Raw genomic sequence first — 20,229 nt, 5'->3', positions numbered from 1 at the left:
TATGTATGCCTGAAAATCTCTGCAACTGACAACAGACTTTCAATGAATGTGAACACTCATGGGGTTTGATTTACTAAATGAGTAACAACTGTTCACTTAAAATGAATGTTTATTGAGCTTGGTAAATAAGATGAAGCTGTGTATACTCCAATCATATGCCGGCAACAATCCTGTTTTTTTTTTTTTATTTCCCTCATACGTGATTGGATATTTAAAGTGAACAAAGCTTCACTTTATTATCATTTGCTTTGCAAAATTAACAGGCTCTACTCTTTAATTAAATCAACCCCATTGTTTTTTGCTTTTTAACTCCAACTTATATTCTTGCTAATCTTAGGCTGGATGTACCAATTGACATATTTTGCATACCTAATTTATTACGGTTGGTGGTGAGCAAATAGGTCAGAAAACAATTAGTTAAGCAAATCCTTTTTTGCCCCGAATGTCCGAATTATACAATTTAAGAATGCTTGCATTCTACAACTGCATGATTATCTGCAAATTACAGTGACCTACATGGAAAAATGTAAGCAATCAAAAATTAAAGAAAAAATGAAGGCCACCATTGCTGACCTTCATCTGAAAAGTCGAGCAGTCTGTGTTCAGTACTTTGATACAGCCACCTGAAACAAGATTTGGAAAGTCAGGGAGAAACCAAAGCACAAATGCTAGTTCTGAATCAGTGGTTTAGAAAGGACTCATGCCATTGGTTCAGCTTTTAACTAGCGAAGCTAGCATTTTTAGCTGGAGTGGTCAGTAGTAGCAGTCTGTATACTCCCTGAGTGCAGGGCTTTTCTTTAATGAATCATTGATTAAATTGTCACTATTAGAATCACTATTAAAACAATTATAATAATTATAGTATATGTAAACCTTCACCTTGTAAAACAACCCATACAGTTTAAAATAGAAATGAAAGGCAAACATTTTGTGCATAGATATGAATAATACATATAAATACCCTTTTCCTCCTTTTGTAAGTGATCACATACCCTCTGTTCTTAGCTGCATGAGGGTGGAGAAACAGCAATACACCGGTCTTCCCAGTGAATGGCTGCGCAGTGGATGCCTGTCAGCAGAAGTCTGATTATTGGAGGAGAGCCGACTGAGTTCCCAGCACAGCTAGAGAACTGATCATACTGTTCTCTCATGCCTATTGTGGTCAGTTTTTGATAGGAAAGCAGAAGGACTGGCAGGAACACTAGGGATTTCACACAATACAAATAAAACAGGATATTTTTTTTACAAATACTTGGTACAGCAGGTACCTATCAAGAATATGAAATGTTGGGTTTACATATTCATTAAATTCTCAGTTGATCATTCTTAGAGAATCGAAATAGTAGTCTTAAATGCAGGGGCAGACTGACCATTTGGAAACTCGGGCACTGCCTGAGGGCCCGGGGTCAGTAGGGGGCCCCATGAGATGCCCCTGGCACCTTTTTCATAGGCTTTTTTCAGTTTGGGCAAGGACACAGGGGCCCCATGATCCCCTATTGCCCAGGGGCCCCATGAGTTGTCAGTCCGCCCCTGCTTAAATGTATTGTTTGGTGCATGTGCCAGGTAAAACAGATCTGCTCTTGGATGGTATCTTGCTCTTGTGCAATGAAACAAGGCTACTACATTGCCTGTGGACATCAGATAGCCTGTGCCAATGTCTGCAGAAAGAGAGCACGTACTCCTTAATCACCATGTAAGGATTACAATTGGCTATCATGTTTGGTGGCAACTCTCACCTACAATACATCTATCATGATAAGAAGGAAGACATCATGTAACTTAAATGACTATTCTCTCCAAAGCATAGCAGAAGAAGGTTGCATTGCTGGCGGATAGTCTAAAAATGGTCTAAAGATTAGCATTGTGTTATCACTTATTCAGGTGGAAGGTTGTAGTGAGATATCTGATGGGTACACATACTGAAGTCAGCTGGTTCAGAAGGAACTGGCCAACCTTTGGTGCTTGTGCACTTTTCTGTGTTCAATAGAAGCTGGTTCAATGACCAGTTTCTGTTGAATGGTCATGCTGGAAAACCAGCATTCAATCAGCGCTTGCATCCAATGGCTGCAGCACTGATTAGTGTATTCTAATGGGAGAGTCCCAACTGTCAGAATACAATAGTGGAGTGGGCTGATCCCTCCATCCACATAACTTGTGCAGATGCAGGGATCTGTTAGATTTTTTTGTTCAACTTGCTGGTTGAATGAAATAAAAATTGTACGTGTATTCAGGTCTTTAGGAGTGCTGGCTTGAAGGATGGGGTTTGTAACAGTTTTGGTTTATAACTTTGACTGTAAAAGTAGCCTGTTACTTTCATATTTAGGCTCTCATAAAAGAGCTACCAACCCTTTCCCCACTTACCCATGGATACCTTCTCCACACTTCTCCACTGCCCAGTTCACCCGTGAAAGCCCCGTGCCTAATCTTTGTATACGTTTCATGCCAGGGTTAGAAAACCTTTTCTCCATCCACATAAGGTAGTGCTTAGGTTTGGCAATTGATTAAGCTAGCCATACACAGCTAGAACTTTGCCCGGTTTTTGCTGTATTTACATAAATTCAATCTGTGGGTGGCCCTGTTGGCTTCAGCTGGCTCAGCAAAATTCAGTTTACAAATTGATGGAGCCACATGGAAAATTCCTGAGTGAACAGTGACTGCAACCTATAAATGCAACCACTGTTTGGATATTCAGGCAGCTGTGAAATACAATAGCTAGCAGAAGAGATTCATCCATCCACACTGCTTAGCATGAATGTCTAGTCTTAGCTATTGAGGCCCAAACACTGCATCGAGGAAGAGGAAAAGATTGCATGCTCCCCCATATCCAGACATACCAAGCACTTCTCTTCTAAAGATTCTGACAGACAAACAAAAAGATGGTGGTGTGTGGCAGAGGTGAGTATTAGATTGATAAGGGATGCTAGTAAAAAAGCACCATCAGTTGTTCGTTTAAACAAAGTGTTTTTTGGACCATTGTCATTTCAGGACTCAGACCTTATTGACAGGGCTGCTGTTAGAAATCATGGGGCCCCGTACAGCCTACCTGACTTTTTTTTTTTTTAATCTTTTAACAACCCTGTTGGGAGTGGGGCTTTGATGAAATATCAGGGGTCTTAACAGACCATTGTGAGACAAAGAAAGGGCATAAGGACATAAATTCCTCAACCCCTTTCTCTGCAGCCTCAGCTGCACTGCAGATGAATGAACAGGAAATGCTCTGCACAGAAGCTCCCTGATCATTCACAACCTGAAGCATAGTAAACGCAGTTTACTATGCTTCAGTTATAAATTAACTCAGGAGCCGGGGAAAGTGGGCACAGATACTGGAACCAATCCCCATGTGTTTCCCCCTGCAGCAGCTGAAAGCTGGAAGGAGGAAGAGGAGAAGAAGCTGGATGCATTGCAGGGGCTAACAGCAGGATTGGTTTCAGCGATAAATCAATACAGCTGGTTCTTCTGCTCTTCAGGCGCACAGGCACCCCTGTTGAACTGATGGGGCCTGGGCACCATGCAGGTGGACCTGCTGTACTGCCTTATCAGCGGCCCTGCTTATTGACAAGCATAGCAGTTGTATATCCTTTTTGTACTAAATTGTATATAATAAATCTTGCAAATGGTTACTGTATATATTTGCTTGTTCATTGTTGCTTAACACCTGATGAAGGCGTGCCACATAAGATAGTGTTCCTTCTGTCTGTGAACTTCAGTCGTTGCATCTTGGGATTATCTCCTGCTAGAAATTGAAAGTAAGCATCACTATTACTTTTTGTCTTGCTTGCACAATTAAAGCTTAACTAAAGCCATCTTATTTGAATGGAGTGGGCGGGAGGTAAAATTTCTGTAAGGTCTCTATGGCTTTTAGAGACCCTATTAGGAAAAGACCTAATTTCCTCTCCTTGTGAGACCAAGACAAGAAATGGAGGGTGCAGTTGTCAGTGGGGCACAAAGTAACAGAGATAAATACTTGGTTGAAACTCTAACTTGTCCTCTCTCATGTATCTTTGACTATGTTGCTATTTGCCATCACTTCATGTCCTAAGAACAAGAATGTCCTAAGAACAAGAGAAATCTCTCTAGTAAGGATAGCAGTAAAAACCTGACAGAGACTCAAACCCTTATATGTTCTGTTCAAAACAGGGGAATATGTTCTGGCTAGTGTTGAGCTTTAACAGATGAAGGACATGTTCTTGACCTCTACACATAGCAACAGAGCAATGTAAATTTTTGTTGTTCAGGACCATGAACAACATGTTGCATGTGATTATTTATTACTGTAAAGATCTGTCATATATCTTTATTTGTATAGGATGACTAAAATTACTTTATTGATTCCATAAAGCTTCTCAATAAAATTTCAGATAACAGAACCTTTCTTGTTCTATCGAAAACAAAACAAATGGTTTTGGTTGGAGTTGTGCCTTAAATTGCATTACTGAAATTTCGAACAATCTTTTTTGTTTAATTTTCATAACAGCATGAAGAGGTTAAATTCTCTTGGCTTGTCTTAATCTTTTCTGTGTCCATAATGGTTGATTTATCATGGGTGATAAGCAGAACTACAGACTTTGTAGAAGACAGGTTTCCTAGCCATGCATGACAAATGCTGACACACATACTATGTTTGCTACTGTCTAGTTGGCAGTGACAGCCACGTCTAATGCTGTGACATGTTCAGTACGGTGTGTGTAGCGAAGGGGGGGGTTCTTCAATAACGCACGTGATGAAAGACAGACACATCATTTATTAATCTTAATGCCACACCATGTGTTCTTCACCTACAGCTTGACACCTACGTTTTGCTAATATAACCCAGTATGCATATTTACATGTGTAAGACTATAGTGGTTATTTCAAACGGCTGCAGTGCATACGTTTGCTGAATATTTTCAGCGTGGGTGAGATGGGCATCATTTAAACTGGACCTAAATTTTACAAGTTAAGATTTGCCAAGTTATAGGGAACATCTAGGAATGTTACTTTTGCCTGAGCAGTAAAGAGTTACCTTTTTGTTGCAAGAGTGCTTAGGCATTCCTGTACCTAAAGACTTATAGCTGTATATCTGCAGTGTGAGATCTATGGCACTGTTGCCTCTGACTGCCAGTCTCAAGAGATCTGGAATGAGATTTGGTGACGTGCTGCTGATTTTTCTTGCTGGAGGCTCTGAAATACCCCTTCCAAGAACCTCCCATACCTCCCAACAGGGGCGGACTGACAACTCATGGGGCCCCCGGGCAATAGGGGTTAATGGGGCCCCTGTGTACTTGCCCACACTCAAAAATAGCCTATAAAAGGTACCAGGGGCATTTCATGGGGCCCCCTACTGACCCCGGGCCCTCAGGCAATGCCCGAGTTCTTGAATGGTCAGTCCGCCCCTGCCTTCCAACTGCCCTGATTTCTGTGGGGCAGTCCCTGGATATGAACTTACCCCAGGGTTTCAGACACCCACATGTCTCCGCATCAACATAGATTCTTATCTGTCATAAAAAAGCTGTCAGCCTTTTTTTATAAAACCTTTTCAGTTCTACCTTTAAGTGATATTATACGTTCATTTAAAAAAAAAAAAAAAAAAAAAAAAAACATGTCATACTTACCTGCTCTGTGCAAAACCATTGATCCTGATCCTCTTCTTTTCAGGTCCCCCCACCAGCACTCCTAGCTCCTCCTCCTTGACCAGTGCCCCCAGTAGCAAGTCGCTTGCTATGGGTGAACTGGTGTGTACTATCTCCCAAGCCCAGCTCTATGTGTCCATAAGACACATAGCACCTTTTTTCTGGTGGTCTCCAATGGCTCCTGCTGCTGTCAGCCAATAAGGAGAAGGACTCCCGGGACAGCCAAGGCTCTCGTACACACCACTGGATCGAGAGGGGGCTCAGTTGAGTATAAGGGGGCGCTGAGGGGGAAGCAGCACACAGAAGGATTTTTACCTTCATGCATAGATTGCATGAAGGTAAAAACCTTCAGCCTTTATAACCACTTTAAAGTGGTTATACACCCCAGACATGAATTCTGAGCAAAGCATACCCTTCTATAGTGTGTGCTTTACTCAACCCAGAGCACTAAGTGCCATTTCTGTCTGCTGCCTTGTTCCTCTGCTATCAGAATGAATGACTTCTGATTAGTTTTTCTGACACCAAGAGAAAAAAGGTGACAGAGGAGGGCACAGCCTACGATTGATAGCTCCAGCTCTTGTGTGAAGAGGGGTGTCCCTTCCCTTCAATCAGCTCTCAGAGCTCTCCTCACTGGTGCAACATCAGCTCTCTGCCCCCTTCTTTTCAAAGCTGAGAGATCCTGTGTAAATTCTGCACTTTAAATGTATGTAGGTGACAGACTGTTATAGATAAACAGATACAACTTATTTAGGAGGATTGCTTTCATCTCTGTGTATCACCTGAGGCCAGTCACTTAACTAGATATATCTAAGGATTTACAACCACTTGAAGTAACACTGCTACTGGTCCATAATAAGAGTAACATGAAAAATAGAATTACTTTAGGAACTGCGAAAAATATGTTCAAATATTTATTGTAAAAATACACCTACTTAAAACCTAAAGCTGAACTCCAGGCAGAGGAAAAATATATAAATTAATGTAGTCTACATGCAAGCAGTGTAAATACCTGAATTTGATATAAAATCTCTTAGCTTTGCAGTCTCTATACAGCAGAGTTCAGAGAGGGGAAGTAGACGCAGAAAAAAGAACCAGCCAGGCATGCTGCAGTGCAAGAAGCATGCTGATTGGAGGGGAGAGTGACAGAGAGATGATCTCATCAATGTGCTACTTCTTCTTTCACTGTACAATCACAGGGTGGAGGTGGGAAGGAAAATGAAAGTAAAACTCCAGCAGAGAAAAATCAGATCATCTCCCCTTCTAGGTGGGATTTTGCATGTGCACAGTCAGAAGGGTTGTCCTCACAGGGATACCAGCCTCAAAGAGCAAACAAAAAATCTTTTAGCTTCCAGGCTATTAAAGTCAGCTCTGACCTTTAGTCTTGCTCTGCATATAACTGCAACTTTTCCTCCTAGGCTTCAGTCTGGTCAGGTCACCTGTGTTTGGGCTTCCATACCCATACCAGAATTTACTAATGCTGGAGAAAACTGGAAGACCTGTTCCTCAGCCTGCATGGGTGGGAACCCTAGCTGCTTCCAGACCCTTGCTACACGATGATGCAGACCATGCCCTGTTACAAATTTATATATATATATATAATATATATATATATATATGTATATACATATATACAGTTGCAAGAAGAAGTATGTGAACCCCTTGGGATTACGTGGAGTTTTGCATGAATTGGGCATAAAATGTGCTCTGAACGTCATCTAAGTCACAACAATAGAAGAACACAGTCTGCTGAACATAATACTACACAAACATTAGATGTTGCCATGGTTTAATTGCACATAACATGTAAACATTCACAGTGAAGGGAGGAAAAAGTATGTGAACCTTTGGACTTAATAACTGGTTGACCCTCCTTTGGCAGCAATAACCTCAACCAAACATTTCCTGTAGTTGCAGATGAGACCTGCACAACGATCTGGAGTAATTTTGGACCACTCCTCTTCACAAAACTGTTTCAGTGTAGCAATATTCTTGGGATGTCTGGTGTGAATCGCTCTCTTAAGGTCATGCCACAGCATTTCAGTCGGGTTGAGGTCAGGACTCTGACTGGGCCACTCCAGAAGGCGTATTCTGTGCTGTTGCAGCCATTGTTTTGTTTAATTACTTGTATGCTTTGGGTCATTGTCCTGTTGCATCACCCATCCTCTGCGGAGCTTCAGTTGGCGGACAGATGGTCGTACGTTTTCCTGCAAAATGTCTTGATAAACTCTGGAATTCATTTTCCCATCATTGACAACAATCCGTCCAGGCCCTGAGGCAGCAAAGCAGCCCCAAACCATGATGCTCCCTCCGCCATGTTTTACAGTGGGGATGAGCTTTTGATGTTGGTGTGCTGTGCCTTTTTTTCTCCACACATAGTGTTGTGTGTTCTTCCCAAACAACTCAATCTTGGTTTCATCTGTCCACAGTATATTTTGCCAGTAGTGCTGTGGAACATCCAGGTGCTCTTTTGCAAACATGCTGCAATATTCTTTTTGGACAGCAATGGCTTCCTCCGTGGTGTCCTCCCATGTACTCCATTCTTGTTTAATGTTTTCCTTATTGTAGATGTGTCAACAAAAATGTTAGCATGTGCCAGAGATTTCTATAGGTCTTTAGCTGACACTTTGGGATTCTTCTTTACCTCATGCAGCATTCTAAGCTGTGCTCTTGCAGTCATTTTTACAGGGAGAGTAGCAACAGTGCTAAACTTTCTCCATTTGTAGACCGTCTGTCTTACCGTGGAAACACATGAACATGAAGGCTTTTGGAGATACTTTTGTAACCCTTTCCAGCTTCACGCAAGTCAACAGTTCTTGATCGTAGGTCTTCTGAGAGCTCTTTTCTGTGAGGCATGGTTCACATCAGACAGTGCTTCTTGAAACCAGTAAACCCAAAACAGGTGTGTGTTTTTTAAAGGCAGGACAGCCGTCAGCAACACATCCAATATCATTACACTGATTGGAGTCAAGGTTGGCTCACTCCTGGCTCCAATTAGCTCTGGGAGAAGTCATTAAGCTAGGGCCTCACATACTTTTTCCTCCCTGCACTGTGAATGTTTACATGTTATGTTCAATTAAACCATGGCAACACCTAATGTTTGTGTAGTATTATGTTCAGCAGACTGTGTTCTTCTATTGTTGTGACTTAGATGACGTTCAGAGCACATTTTATGCCCAATTCATGCAAAACTCCATGTAATCCCAAGGGGTTCACATACTTGTCATGCTGGAACACCCATGCACAACCCATTTTCAATGCCCTGGCTGAGGGAAGAAGGTTCTCACCGGTACATTTTCCTGTCCATCATCCCTGTGATGCGGTGCAGTTGTCCTGTCCCCTTAGCAGAAAAACACCCCCAAAGCAGAATGTTTCCACCACCATGTTTGATGAGTTGGGATGGTGTTCTTGGGGTCATAGGCAGCATTCCTCCTCCTCCAAACACGGTGAGTTGATGCCAAAGAGCTCGATTTTGGTCTCATCTGACCACAACACTTTCAACCAGTCTTCCTCTGCATCATTCAGATGTTCAGTGGCAGACTTCAGACAGGCCTGGAGATGTGCTTTCTTGAGCAGAGGGACCTTGCAGGCACTGCAGGATTTCAGTCTTTGTCGGCGTAGTGCGTTACCATTTGTTTTCTTGGTGACTGTGGTCCCAGCTGCCTGGTGATCATTGACAAGATCCTCACGTGTAGTTCTGGGATGATTCCTCACTGTTCTCATGATCATTGACACTCCATGAGGTGAGATGTTGCATGGTGCACCAGACCTAGGGACACTGACAGTTGTTTTGTGTTTCTTCCATTTGCGAATGATTGCACCAACTGTTGTCAATTTCTCACCAAGCTGCTTGGCGATAGTTTTGTAGCCCAGTCCAGCCTTGTGTAGGTCTACAATCTTGTCCCTGACATCCTTGGACAGCTCTTTGGTCTTTGCCATGGTGGAGAGTTTAGAATCCGATTGTTTGATTGCTCCTGTGGATGGGTGTCTTTTATACAGGGAACAAAATAAGATTAGCAGCACTCCCTTTAAGAGACTGCTTCTAATCTCAGTGTGTTACCTGTATGAAAGACACCTGGTAGCCAGAAATTCTGCTTAATGATAGGGGATCAAATACTTATTTCCCTCATGAACATGAAAATCAGTGCATAATTTGTTAGACATGCATTTCTTTTGAATTTTGTGTTGCTATTCTGTCTCTCAGTGTTACAATACACCTAAAATTCGATTTTTAGACTGATCATTTCTTTTTGGACAACATTTTTGGAATATATCTTCATGTACTTTTCTGTATTAAAGGATTGTTCCAATTTATTTGGGGAACCTTTCACATACTTCCTAACCATTTATTCAGCAAGGTGTCATCACATTCTGGCAATATGTTCCCTTTGTTTATCTATGGATGTATGCAGCCAAATTCTTCCACTGCCAGCTGCTTACTAAATATGTCCTTTCATGGGAACTTTTATATTTACTAAAATGTGAACTGAGAACTTATCTTAGCAAGTCTTCCATGTAAACTGAACTTATCTACATTTTTTTTACAGCATTTGGATCAGCATATACTGTAATTATGCAATTTTAATTTAGTTATTTTTAGTCAATCACTTCAATCATTCAGTAAGGCAGTACAAAGAGCATTGATTATATGCAAAGCCCAATAAACCATTGCATCCAATTATAAATCATATTTATAATAACCTGAGATCTCATTACATGGTTACTGCACTTTGCACATTGTAATTGTTCTTTGTGTTGATTAAGTCTAGAGAAATTTAAAAATGGGTCTATTACACAAACATACTATAGCTAAAGCTGTTACAAGATTTTGAAAACATAAACTGAGTTTGAGTACTTGTATTGTAAATTGCGATGTAGAACATTTTCCTGCCTTATGATCTCACAGCTTAACCCTTGTATGTCTGCCCAACACATAAATGCATCGGCAAAATGTTGGGCTTTAATGCCTACATGCCTCACATACAGTTGCAAGAAAAAGTATGTGAACCCCTTGGGATTACATGGAGTTTTGCATGAATTGGGCATAAAATGTGCTCTGAACGTCATCTAAGTCACAACAATAGAAGAACACAGTCTGCTGAACATAATACTACACAAACATTAGATGTTGCCATGGTTTAATTGCACATAACATGTAAATATTCACAGTGCAGGGAGGAAAAAGTATGTGAGGCCCTAGCTTAATGACTTCTCCCAGAGCTAATTGGAGCCAGGAGTGAGCCAACCTTGACTCCAATCAGTGTGATGATATTGGATGTGTTGCTGATGGCTGTCCTGCCCTTAAAAAACACACACCTGTTTTGGGTTTACTGGTTTCAAGAAGCACTGTCTGATGTGAACCATGCCTCGCAGAAAAGAGCTCTCAGAAGACCTACGATCAAGAACTGTTGACTTGCGTGAAGCTGGAAAGGGTTACAAAAGTATTGTCAGGGCCTGGACTTGAACCTGGGACTTCTACTGTGTCAGGCAGTAACTCTTCTCACTGAGCTACCTAAGATGCTGGACAACACTCTGCCTCATCTATTGGATAATCCTACCTTGTGCCTTGTTTGCTCTTGAACCTTGAACTCCTTGCTCCTCCCATGAACTTCCTATATAAGCCATGTCCTTGGACTTCCTCCTTGCCAGATTATTGTGCCTTTCCAGCCAATATCCCGCTACTGTTCCTGCTGCTGTCTACACCTCCGCTACTGATCTTTGGCTTGTTCCTGACCACGATTTCGTCTCATCCTAAGGTACTACGATTGATCTGCTACCATTTGTAACCGACCCTTGGCTTGTGACCGACTCTGCTGTCATCTGATCCTTAACCTGTTGATCCGCTATTGGTTCCCAGTCTGCTCATTCCCTGGTGGGGTGATCCTGAGATCTGCGACCTGGTATTAACACGCAGCCCAATCCATCTCCACCATTAGGAGCTCTGGTGAATACCGGTTAATACTTAGACCCCGCACCTCAGGTGAGCCTGCGTCATTCCCAGGGGGATCCGCTGGTGTACCTATCCTGCTGGTTCCAGGTAAGCCTTTACTGCTATAGCAACTGGTCTCTGAACCTGACCTTACACCGTGACAAGTATCTCCAAAAGCCTTGATGTTCATGTGTTCACGGTAAGACAGACGGTCTACAAATGGAGAAAGTTTAGCACTGTTGCTACTCTCCCTAGGCGTGGTCGTCCTGTAAAAATGACTGCAAGAGCACAGCGCAGAATGCTGCATGAGGTAAAGAAGAATCCCAGAGTGTCAGCTAAAGACCTACAGAAATCTCTGGCATATGCTAACATTTTTGTTTGCACATCTACAATAAGGAAAACATTAAACAAAAATGGAGTACATGGGAGGACACCACGGAGGAAGCCATTGCTGTCCAAAAAGAATATTGCAGCACATTTGAAGTTTGCAAAAGAGCACCTGGATGTTCCACAGCACTACTGGCAAAATATACTGTGGACAGATGAAACCAAGATTGAGTTGTTTGGGAAGAACACACAACACTATGTGTGGAGAAAAAAAGGCACAGCACACCAACATCAAAACCTCATCCCCACTGTAAAACATGGCGGAGGGAGCATCATGGTTTGGGGCTGCTTTGCTGCCTCAGGGCCTGGACGGATTGTTGTCATTGATGGGGAAATGAATTCCAGAGTTTATCAAGACATTTTGCAGGAAAATGTACGACCATCTGTCCGCCAACTGAAGCTCCGCAGAGGATGGGTGATGCAACAGGACAATGACCCAAAGCATACAAGTAATTCAACAAAACAATGGCTGCAACAGCCAGAATATGCCTTCTGGAGTGGCCCAGTCAGAGTCCTGACCTCAACCCGATTGAAATGCTGTGGCATGACCTTAAGAGAGCGATTCACACCAGACATCCCAAGAATATTGCTACACTGAAACAGTTTTGTGAAGAGGAGTGGTCCAAAATTACTCCAGATCATTGTGCAGGTCTGATCTGCAACTACAGGAAACGTTTGGTTGAGGTTATTGCTGCCAAAGGAGGGTCAACCAGTTATTAAGTCCAAAGGTTCACATACTTTTTCCTCCCTGCACTGTGAATGTTTACATGTTATGTGCAATTAAACCATGGCAACATCTAATGTTTGTGTAGTATTATGTTCAGCAGACTGTGTTCTTCTATTGTTGTGACTTAGATGACGTTCAGAGCACATTTCATGCCCAATTCATGCAAAACTCCACGTAATCCCAAGGGGTTCACATACTTTTTCTTGCAACTGTATGCGTCCTTCAGCAGCCAGTGTTGATGTACTGAGAGTGCGCAAAGGCAGCTCTTGGTCCATGGTAAAGATCTGTAGCTAGCAGGACCAGATTTTGGTTATGTAACCGCTATGTCAGTAAATCACATGATTGCAATCCTTCCCATCCCTGGAGCGTTCCAAACAATTTAAATGGACAATGGGGCAGGCAGGAAGGAGTGTGATCTCTGTAAATGTTCCCACTTGTATCTCTTTGCACAGACCAGGTCCATTTTTTTTCAGTTTTGGATAGACTTGACAAGAGTAATTATTTTTGTCATGTTTTTATGGCAGTCTGTGACTTTGTCAGGATGATTTCATCTCTCTTTCTGTAACTGTGACAACAGGACAAGAAATTAGGGGTGTGATTGTGACCTGGATGGAATCATGCCCACTCCATTATATTTAGATGGACAAAGGTCATAGCCAAGGTGAATTAAGAGAATGGAAAAACCAACCAGTCTCTTTTTATCGCATATATTAACCACTTCATTATTGCACCATAGCTGGCAGACGGCTATAGTGCTGCTCTCTGGTTCTGGGAGGACGTCCATGGAACATGTATCAGGCACGCTCTGTGACCATTATGTGCTTTGGACACAGCTGATCATAGATCGAGGTAAAGGGCCAATCACAGTGACCCTTGACCATGTGATCAACTATGTCCAATCACAGCCAAACACATGTAAACAAACTTGATGGTTATTGGCATTTCCTTTCCTCACGTGCTATCACTGTGTGAGGAAAGGAGGAGCTGATAACCAACAATCCTGACAGGGCACATTTACACTGATAATCAGGGCTGCCTATCAGTGCCTATCAGTGCAGTCTCTTCAGTGCAGCCTCATCAGTGCCCATCAATGCCGCTTGATCATTGCCCACTAGTGCCACCTCATCAGTGTAGCCTCATCAGTTCCCATCAGTGCACCCTCACCAGTGCACATCAGTGCAGCCTCGTCAGTGTAGCCTCATCAGTGTAGCCTCATCAGTGCAGCCTCATCAGTGCCCATCAGTGCAGCCTCACCAGTACACATCAGTGCGCCACATCAGTGCACATCAGTGCAGTCTCATCAGCACACATCAGTGAAGAAGAAAGAATTCTTATTTGCAAAATTTTATAACAAAATAAGAAAAACTTTTTTCTGCATTTTTTTGTTTAGCAAAAAATAAAAACCACAGTGGTGATTAACCACTTGCCCACCGGGCATTTATACCCCCTTCCTGCCCAGGCCAATTTTCAGCTTTCAGAACTGTCGCACTTTTAATGACAATTGCACGGTCATGCAACACTGTACCCATATGAAAGTGTTGTTATAATTTGTTTCACACAGATAGAGCCTTCTTTTGGTGGTATTTACTTGCCACTGGGTGTTTTATTTTTTGTGCTATAAACAAAAAAAAAAGCAAAAATTTTGAAAAAAAAAAACGTTTTTCTTTGTTTTTATTATAAAATTTTGCAAACAAGTAATTTTTCTCCTTTACTGATGTGCGTTGATAAGGCTGCACTGATGGGCACTGATAGGCGGCACTGATGGGCACTAATAGGCGGCACTGATGAGGTGGCACAGATAGGCAGCACTGATAGGTAGCACTAATGAGGCAGCAATGATGCTGCTGCACTGATATGCAACAATGATGAGCACTGATAGGTGGCACTGATGGGCAGTACTGATGGGCACTGACTGACAGCACTGACTGCCGGAACTGCTGGGCACTGACTGGCGGCACTGCTGGCCACTGATGGGTGGCACTGATGGGGGCACTGATGGGCACAGGTGGGTGGCACTGCTGCGCACTTGTGGGCAGCACTGCTGTGGGCACTTGTGGGCGGAACTGGTGGGTGGCACTGCTGGACACTGATCATCAGGGCACTGATCCTCAGTGCCCTTATGATCGGTGACGATCCGTCCTCTGACAATTGCTGGTTATCGGCAGTACTTTCCGCACGCTGTGGTAAAAGGCTGTAGGACACGATCATGGAGGTGTGCGGTGGGAGGGCATGTTCTGGGAGGACATCATTCGGCTATAGCGCGGTTGGCAAGTGTTTAAATACCACCAAAAGAAAGCTCTATCTGTATAAAAAAAAAATTATAAAATTTCATATGGGTACAGTTTTGTATGACCTAGCAATTAAAACTGCGAGAGTGCTGAAAGCTGAAAACTGGCCTGGACAGGAATAGGGTGAAAGTTCTCGGTATTGAAGTGGTTAATTAACCGCTTCCGCACCGCCCTAGCAGACATGTTTAATAGCAAAAAGTCAAAAATTTTGTTTTTTTCTCAAAATTGTTGGTATTTGTTTGTTTATAGCGCAAAAAATAAAAAAACATACAGACAAGCAAATACCACCAAAATAAAGCTCTATTTGTGGGGAAAAAAAAGACATAATTTCATTTGTGTGCAATGTTGCATGACCACGCAATTGGCAGCTAAAGTAATGCAGCACCGTATTGTAAAAAATGGCCTGGTCAGGAAGAGGGGTAAATCCTCTGGAGGGCAAGTGGTTAGAGAACATTTTTTTGGATCTGCTTCCTATCAGTTAGGATTGATTGGTGTCTGTAAACACAGAGACGTAAGTAGAAAACTGTGCTGACCAACTCAGAAAGAATTCAATGATGCTCAGGATTTGTGTGGAGGGTAATGTCATTGCACGAGGTTGTCAGGTGGGCTTGAGTTGTCTCATAGCCTCAAACTTTTGAATAGGCTGTAGTCTACCATGTGTGATAAATGCTTAGAAATTATAGAATCTGTCCTAATAAGACCGATGTGTAGTTAACTCAAGTCACATTAGGAAATTATTTCTCAGAGAATAGGTGCAGGTACTTCAACCACTATCTTCCCCCAACCCCCCCAGGTCACTACTCGACTTCACCCCCTACCCACCTCTGAAAACTGTCCCTCGGTCCCCCCAATACCCACCAACCAGTACCGCCCTTTTAGAGAATTCAGAACCAAGTATCATTTTTTGGTGCCAAGTGATTTGTATGGAATTTGTTAATAACAAAAAAAAAATAGCAGTGAAACAATAGGCCCTCCCAACAACAATAGATCCCCGGGCAACAATACAATAGACCCCCTGCAAGAAAATTCCACCCCAGCAACCCGCTTTCAGCAACTAGAACCTCTAGAAACAATAGATCCCTCCCTCAACAGTAGATCCCTCCCAATAACATAAGAACCCTCAGCAACAATAGATCTCCCGGCAACTAGCATCAGTAGACCTTCCAGCACACCCTAGCACCCCTCACCATTACATACATTTAGTGCTGGAGGTGCCAGAACTGTGTTCCCCCATGTTCCCACTGAAACAAAGCCCTGCTTCTGATTGGGTACTGCTCATTGTTACACTTTACCGGTTACCTAATTCAATAAACTAAGCTATGTCTTGCTACCTGGAGATCCTATTTTACTAAACAAAGATGATGTAAATGTTATTCACTTGAATAATATCGCAGAAATAATAACCATCTATGTACTGTATATGAAATTAGAAGAGCATTTTTTAACATATTTGGATTTCTACCTGTCCTTAGAATCCAGATTACAACAGGATGGTGACAAGGGAGAAGCAGTTACTGGGTGCTGACTCATTACATTCTGACATGGAAGCAAGCAAGAGACAAAGTCCAGGTGCCCTTTGGATATAACGCTGCTTGATTTTTGGCTGGAAAATGAAGCAACGTGTAAATATAAAGAGCAGCAGGTACATGTGCCTGGGAAACCAGTGAATGTTGTTGAGCCACAGAGCAAAGTCTCCATTTTCAAAGAAATGTCAAATAAGATCATCTGTTTAGACATTTAGCAAAAGTGTGGACAATGCTGACAATGTACTGTTCACACATTCAGTAGTAATAAATGCTGGTTTGTATAAAATGTTTTATTCAGTAACAGAACTCATGCCTTGGGGTTTTGGTTGTACTGTGGCCAGGGGCAGACTGACAACTCATGGGGCCCCCAGGTATAGGGGATCATGGGGCCCCTGTGTCCTTTCCCAAACTCAAAAAAGCCTATAAAAAAGGTACCAGGGGCATCTCATGGGGCCCCCTACTGACCCTGGGCCCTCGGGCAGTGCCCGAGTTTCCAAATGGTCAGTCCGCCCCTGACTGTGGTCTACCTGTGTATGTCAGTAGCAGGGGTGTTTTTATGAAATCTGTGGGCCTGTGTGCAAGATCATCAGCTGGGCCTCATTGCTTGATTTAAAAAAAATAAATAAGTACGGCATGCTTAGTGCCCTGTGTCAAAGAGTGGGCATGGTTTTCATTGGGGTTTGGGTGTTGCTAGGGTTGTAAAGGACCTGGGGCATGTTTGGGGACCTTAACTGGTGTAGTAATGTGGAGTGTGTATCACGCAGTGGTAAATGGTGAGTTAGGCCAAATTGCGTTAACAGTAGGAGGAAGGGATGTAGTTAACTAAAGAAAAAGTCTTCTTGTACCCATAAAATATGTGTATGTTTCTGTGCCACAAACAAGAGTCTCTCAGACAAGTATAAACCTCAGCACAATTATTAAAAAGAACCCCAAAATCTCTTCCATTACATATGCTTTTATGTACACTGACATAGCCATAGAGATAATGTTTTATGTGAGCCTACCTTATAGAAGAACTTTATTAAAATAGTCAGGAACTGCTCACATACCCGTAAATGTTCACACAATGAACACTTTTGTGAGAAGTATGTCATGTGTAATATAGTATTCCTAGATTGTAAGCTTGAAAGAGCAGGGCCCTCGAACCCCTCGTATATTGTCTTGTTACTGTATTGTCTCATGTACTGTCCCCCACTATATTGTACAGCGCTGAGCAAACTTTTTGGCGCTATATAAACACTGTATAATATTAATAATATAGTGCAGGAGTGAGAATGTCCCCCCATCCTCAGGCTTCACAACCCCCATCCTTCAGGCTTCACAGCCCGCCCCCCTCCAATCTTAGGGTTCACAGTCCCTCCTATCTTAGGCTTCACAGCCCCCTCCTATCTTAGGCTTCACAGTCCCCCACATCCTCAGTCTTAGGGTGCCACCTCATCCCTTTAAAACTAACACATTATTTACATCATTTACTATCGCTGTTCTCTAGCTGGTCTAAAACCGCTTTTGACCGAAAGGGACACTTTTTGGACATCATGGACTTTTCTCAGTTTCCAGGCAGAAAGAACAGTAAAAATGTAGGCAGGGCACAGGACAAAGCACTCGGGACAAAATGTAAGTGAAATGGTTTGATGCAGTAATGTTTTACTATGTGATTTTAGTGTATTGAGTGAATGTCACTTTTACAATTTTTGAATTTCCCGGCGGTTCCGTCCCCCGTACGTCCCGACGCTCGCAGGGACTGGAACCCGGAAGATGGATGCCTGCATCGGCCGAAGGAGATGGCCGGGGACGCTGTAGGAGGGACATCGCGGGAGCGCAGGACAAGGTAAGTGAAACAGGGATCCCGGAGCAACGCTGCAGGTTATTCCTGAGTGTAGCTCGGGGTTACCGCTTTTGGTACTGAAAGTTTGCCCCGAGCTACACTCAGGAATACCACCAGGGAGGTTAAACTCACTTAGTGCCTAATATGCATTAAATTAGCCTTAGAACCTGTGTACTTAATATGTGTTCGGTTTTAAAGGATTAAGGTGGCAACCCTAGTCAGGCTTCACAGCCCCCTCATCCTTTGTCTTCACAATCCGCTGTATACTTTTCTGTGCATTGAACCTATGAAACTGTTCACAGTACTATAGACTTTAGAAAGGACAGACCTATTGCACACAGCCTTTCATTATTGCTATCCAAAGTCAACGGGGTATGCTCGCCTTATAGAATCCAGCATGATCTCCCCACTACAAATCTCAAATGTGGTCCTTATTCCTGCCAATCATCCTCATCTGTAGACTGCTTGTTACCACTCTTGGTGTCTGTTATGCAACAGATAAATGACACAACTCATAGCATCCAACCGGATTTCACTGTTCATCTTTTTAGAGGCGCTTTAGACTTTGTAAACAAATAGAATTATTATGCACTATAGGCTCTTCCTTCAGACTTTACAGCCCCCCTCATCCTCAGGCTTCACAGCCCTCACATCCTTGGTCTTCACAATCCCCCTCATCCTCATGCTTCACAATCCCCCTCATCCTCATGCTTCACAACCCCCTTATCCTTAGTCATCACAATGTCCCCCATCCACAGACTTTATGCCCCCCATCCTCAGTCTAATCAGTCTCCTCCATTCTCAGTCCCTCCCATCCTTAGTCTTCTCAGCCCCCTTCAACTCATCTGCACAGTCCCTCCCATCCTCAGGCTTCACAGTCCCTCATTCTCAGACTTTACTCTTCCCCAACCTCAGGCTTCTTAGCCCCCTTATTGTAAGTCATCACAGTCCCCCCACCCTTAGGCCTCACAGCCCCCCCCCCTTCCTTAGTCTTCACATCCCCCCCATTCTCAGGCTTCACAGTTCCACTCATCCTCAGGCTTCACAACCACCCATCCTCAGGCTTCACAGCCAACCATATCCAGTCTTCTCAGCCTCCCCCCTTAGTCTCCTCAGCCCCCTCCAGCCCATCTGCATAGCCCCCTCATCCTCGCTCGTCTGAATAGCCCCCTCATCCTCTCATCTGCATAGCCCCCCCCATCCTTAGGCTTCACAACCCCCCCGTCCTCAGGCTTCCTGGTCCCCCCATCCTCAGGCTTCCTGGTCCCCCAATCCTCAGGCTTCCCAGCCCCCCCATCCTTAGTGTTTCATAAAGGTGAACTTATCCTTTAATGAATATTTTGAAAGCATGTTTCTCTATGCTACTATGTTCTTTCTTATGTTCTAGTGTTAATGATAGCTAACATCATTAATTCTTTCTCTTTTTTCCTACAGGTTTTCTGCGTTACTACAGGTGGATTACCACCGAGGGACACACTCTGCAAAGCGCCTTGAGTTTTAATCATAGCATTGGTTCAGTGTACCAGGCTGCCCTGCTCTGCAAATCGTTACGAACACATTAACCTGTTCTCCTGAAACTCCCTCTTCTTAGGATTGTAGATAAGTAGGTCAATAGGTCCCAAATTCACTTCTCTGTCCATCACAAAACAACATCTCATAATATGCATGACCTTTTAAATGATGCACAGTCTTGGACTATGTACATTCCTGGTAATAAAAAAGTAATTTTTCATATCCCTTATATATCCCTGTATTCTCCTGAAAGCATGCTTTGAATGGAGGTTTAGTTCTTAAAGAGGGACATTGCCTAACTCAAAATAATTGGCAACAGGCTACATCATTGCCAACATGCACTTTAAAGTCCTTGCTCAGTCTGCCCTGATTTGAGCTAGTGATCCAGAACAAACATATAGCCAGTGAATTTTGGATTTCCGAATACTT

The 20,229-nt window shown here is 43.0% G+C and overlaps 1 long non-coding RNA gene across 2 annotated transcripts in view; it reads left to right on the top strand.

Annotated features, from left to right (window-relative positions):
• Positions 1–20,022, top strand: part of LOC149473400 (uncharacterized) — a 122,380-nt gene extending 102,358 nt beyond the window's left edge. For both annotated transcript variants that reach the window (XR_016313373.1, XR_016313372.1), the window contains exons 4-5: positions 16,410–16,579; positions 19,723–20,022. This is a non-coding gene — a long non-coding RNA (uncharacterized LOC149473400). The remainder of the gene's footprint in view (positions 1–16,409; positions 16,580–19,722) is intronic.
• The last annotated feature ends 207 nt before the right edge of the window (positions 20,023–20,229 follow it).

The sequence above is a fragment of the Staurois parvus genome, unplaced genomic scaffold (assembly GCF_062004578.1).
Source record: "Staurois parvus isolate SC_StPar_1 unplaced genomic scaffold, SC_StPar_1.0 ptg000017l, whole genome shotgun sequence".
NCBI classification, from domain to species: domain Eukaryota; kingdom Metazoa; phylum Chordata; class Amphibia; order Anura; family Ranidae; genus Staurois; species Staurois parvus.
This window is presented reverse-complemented; position numbering and strand designations above follow the sequence as displayed.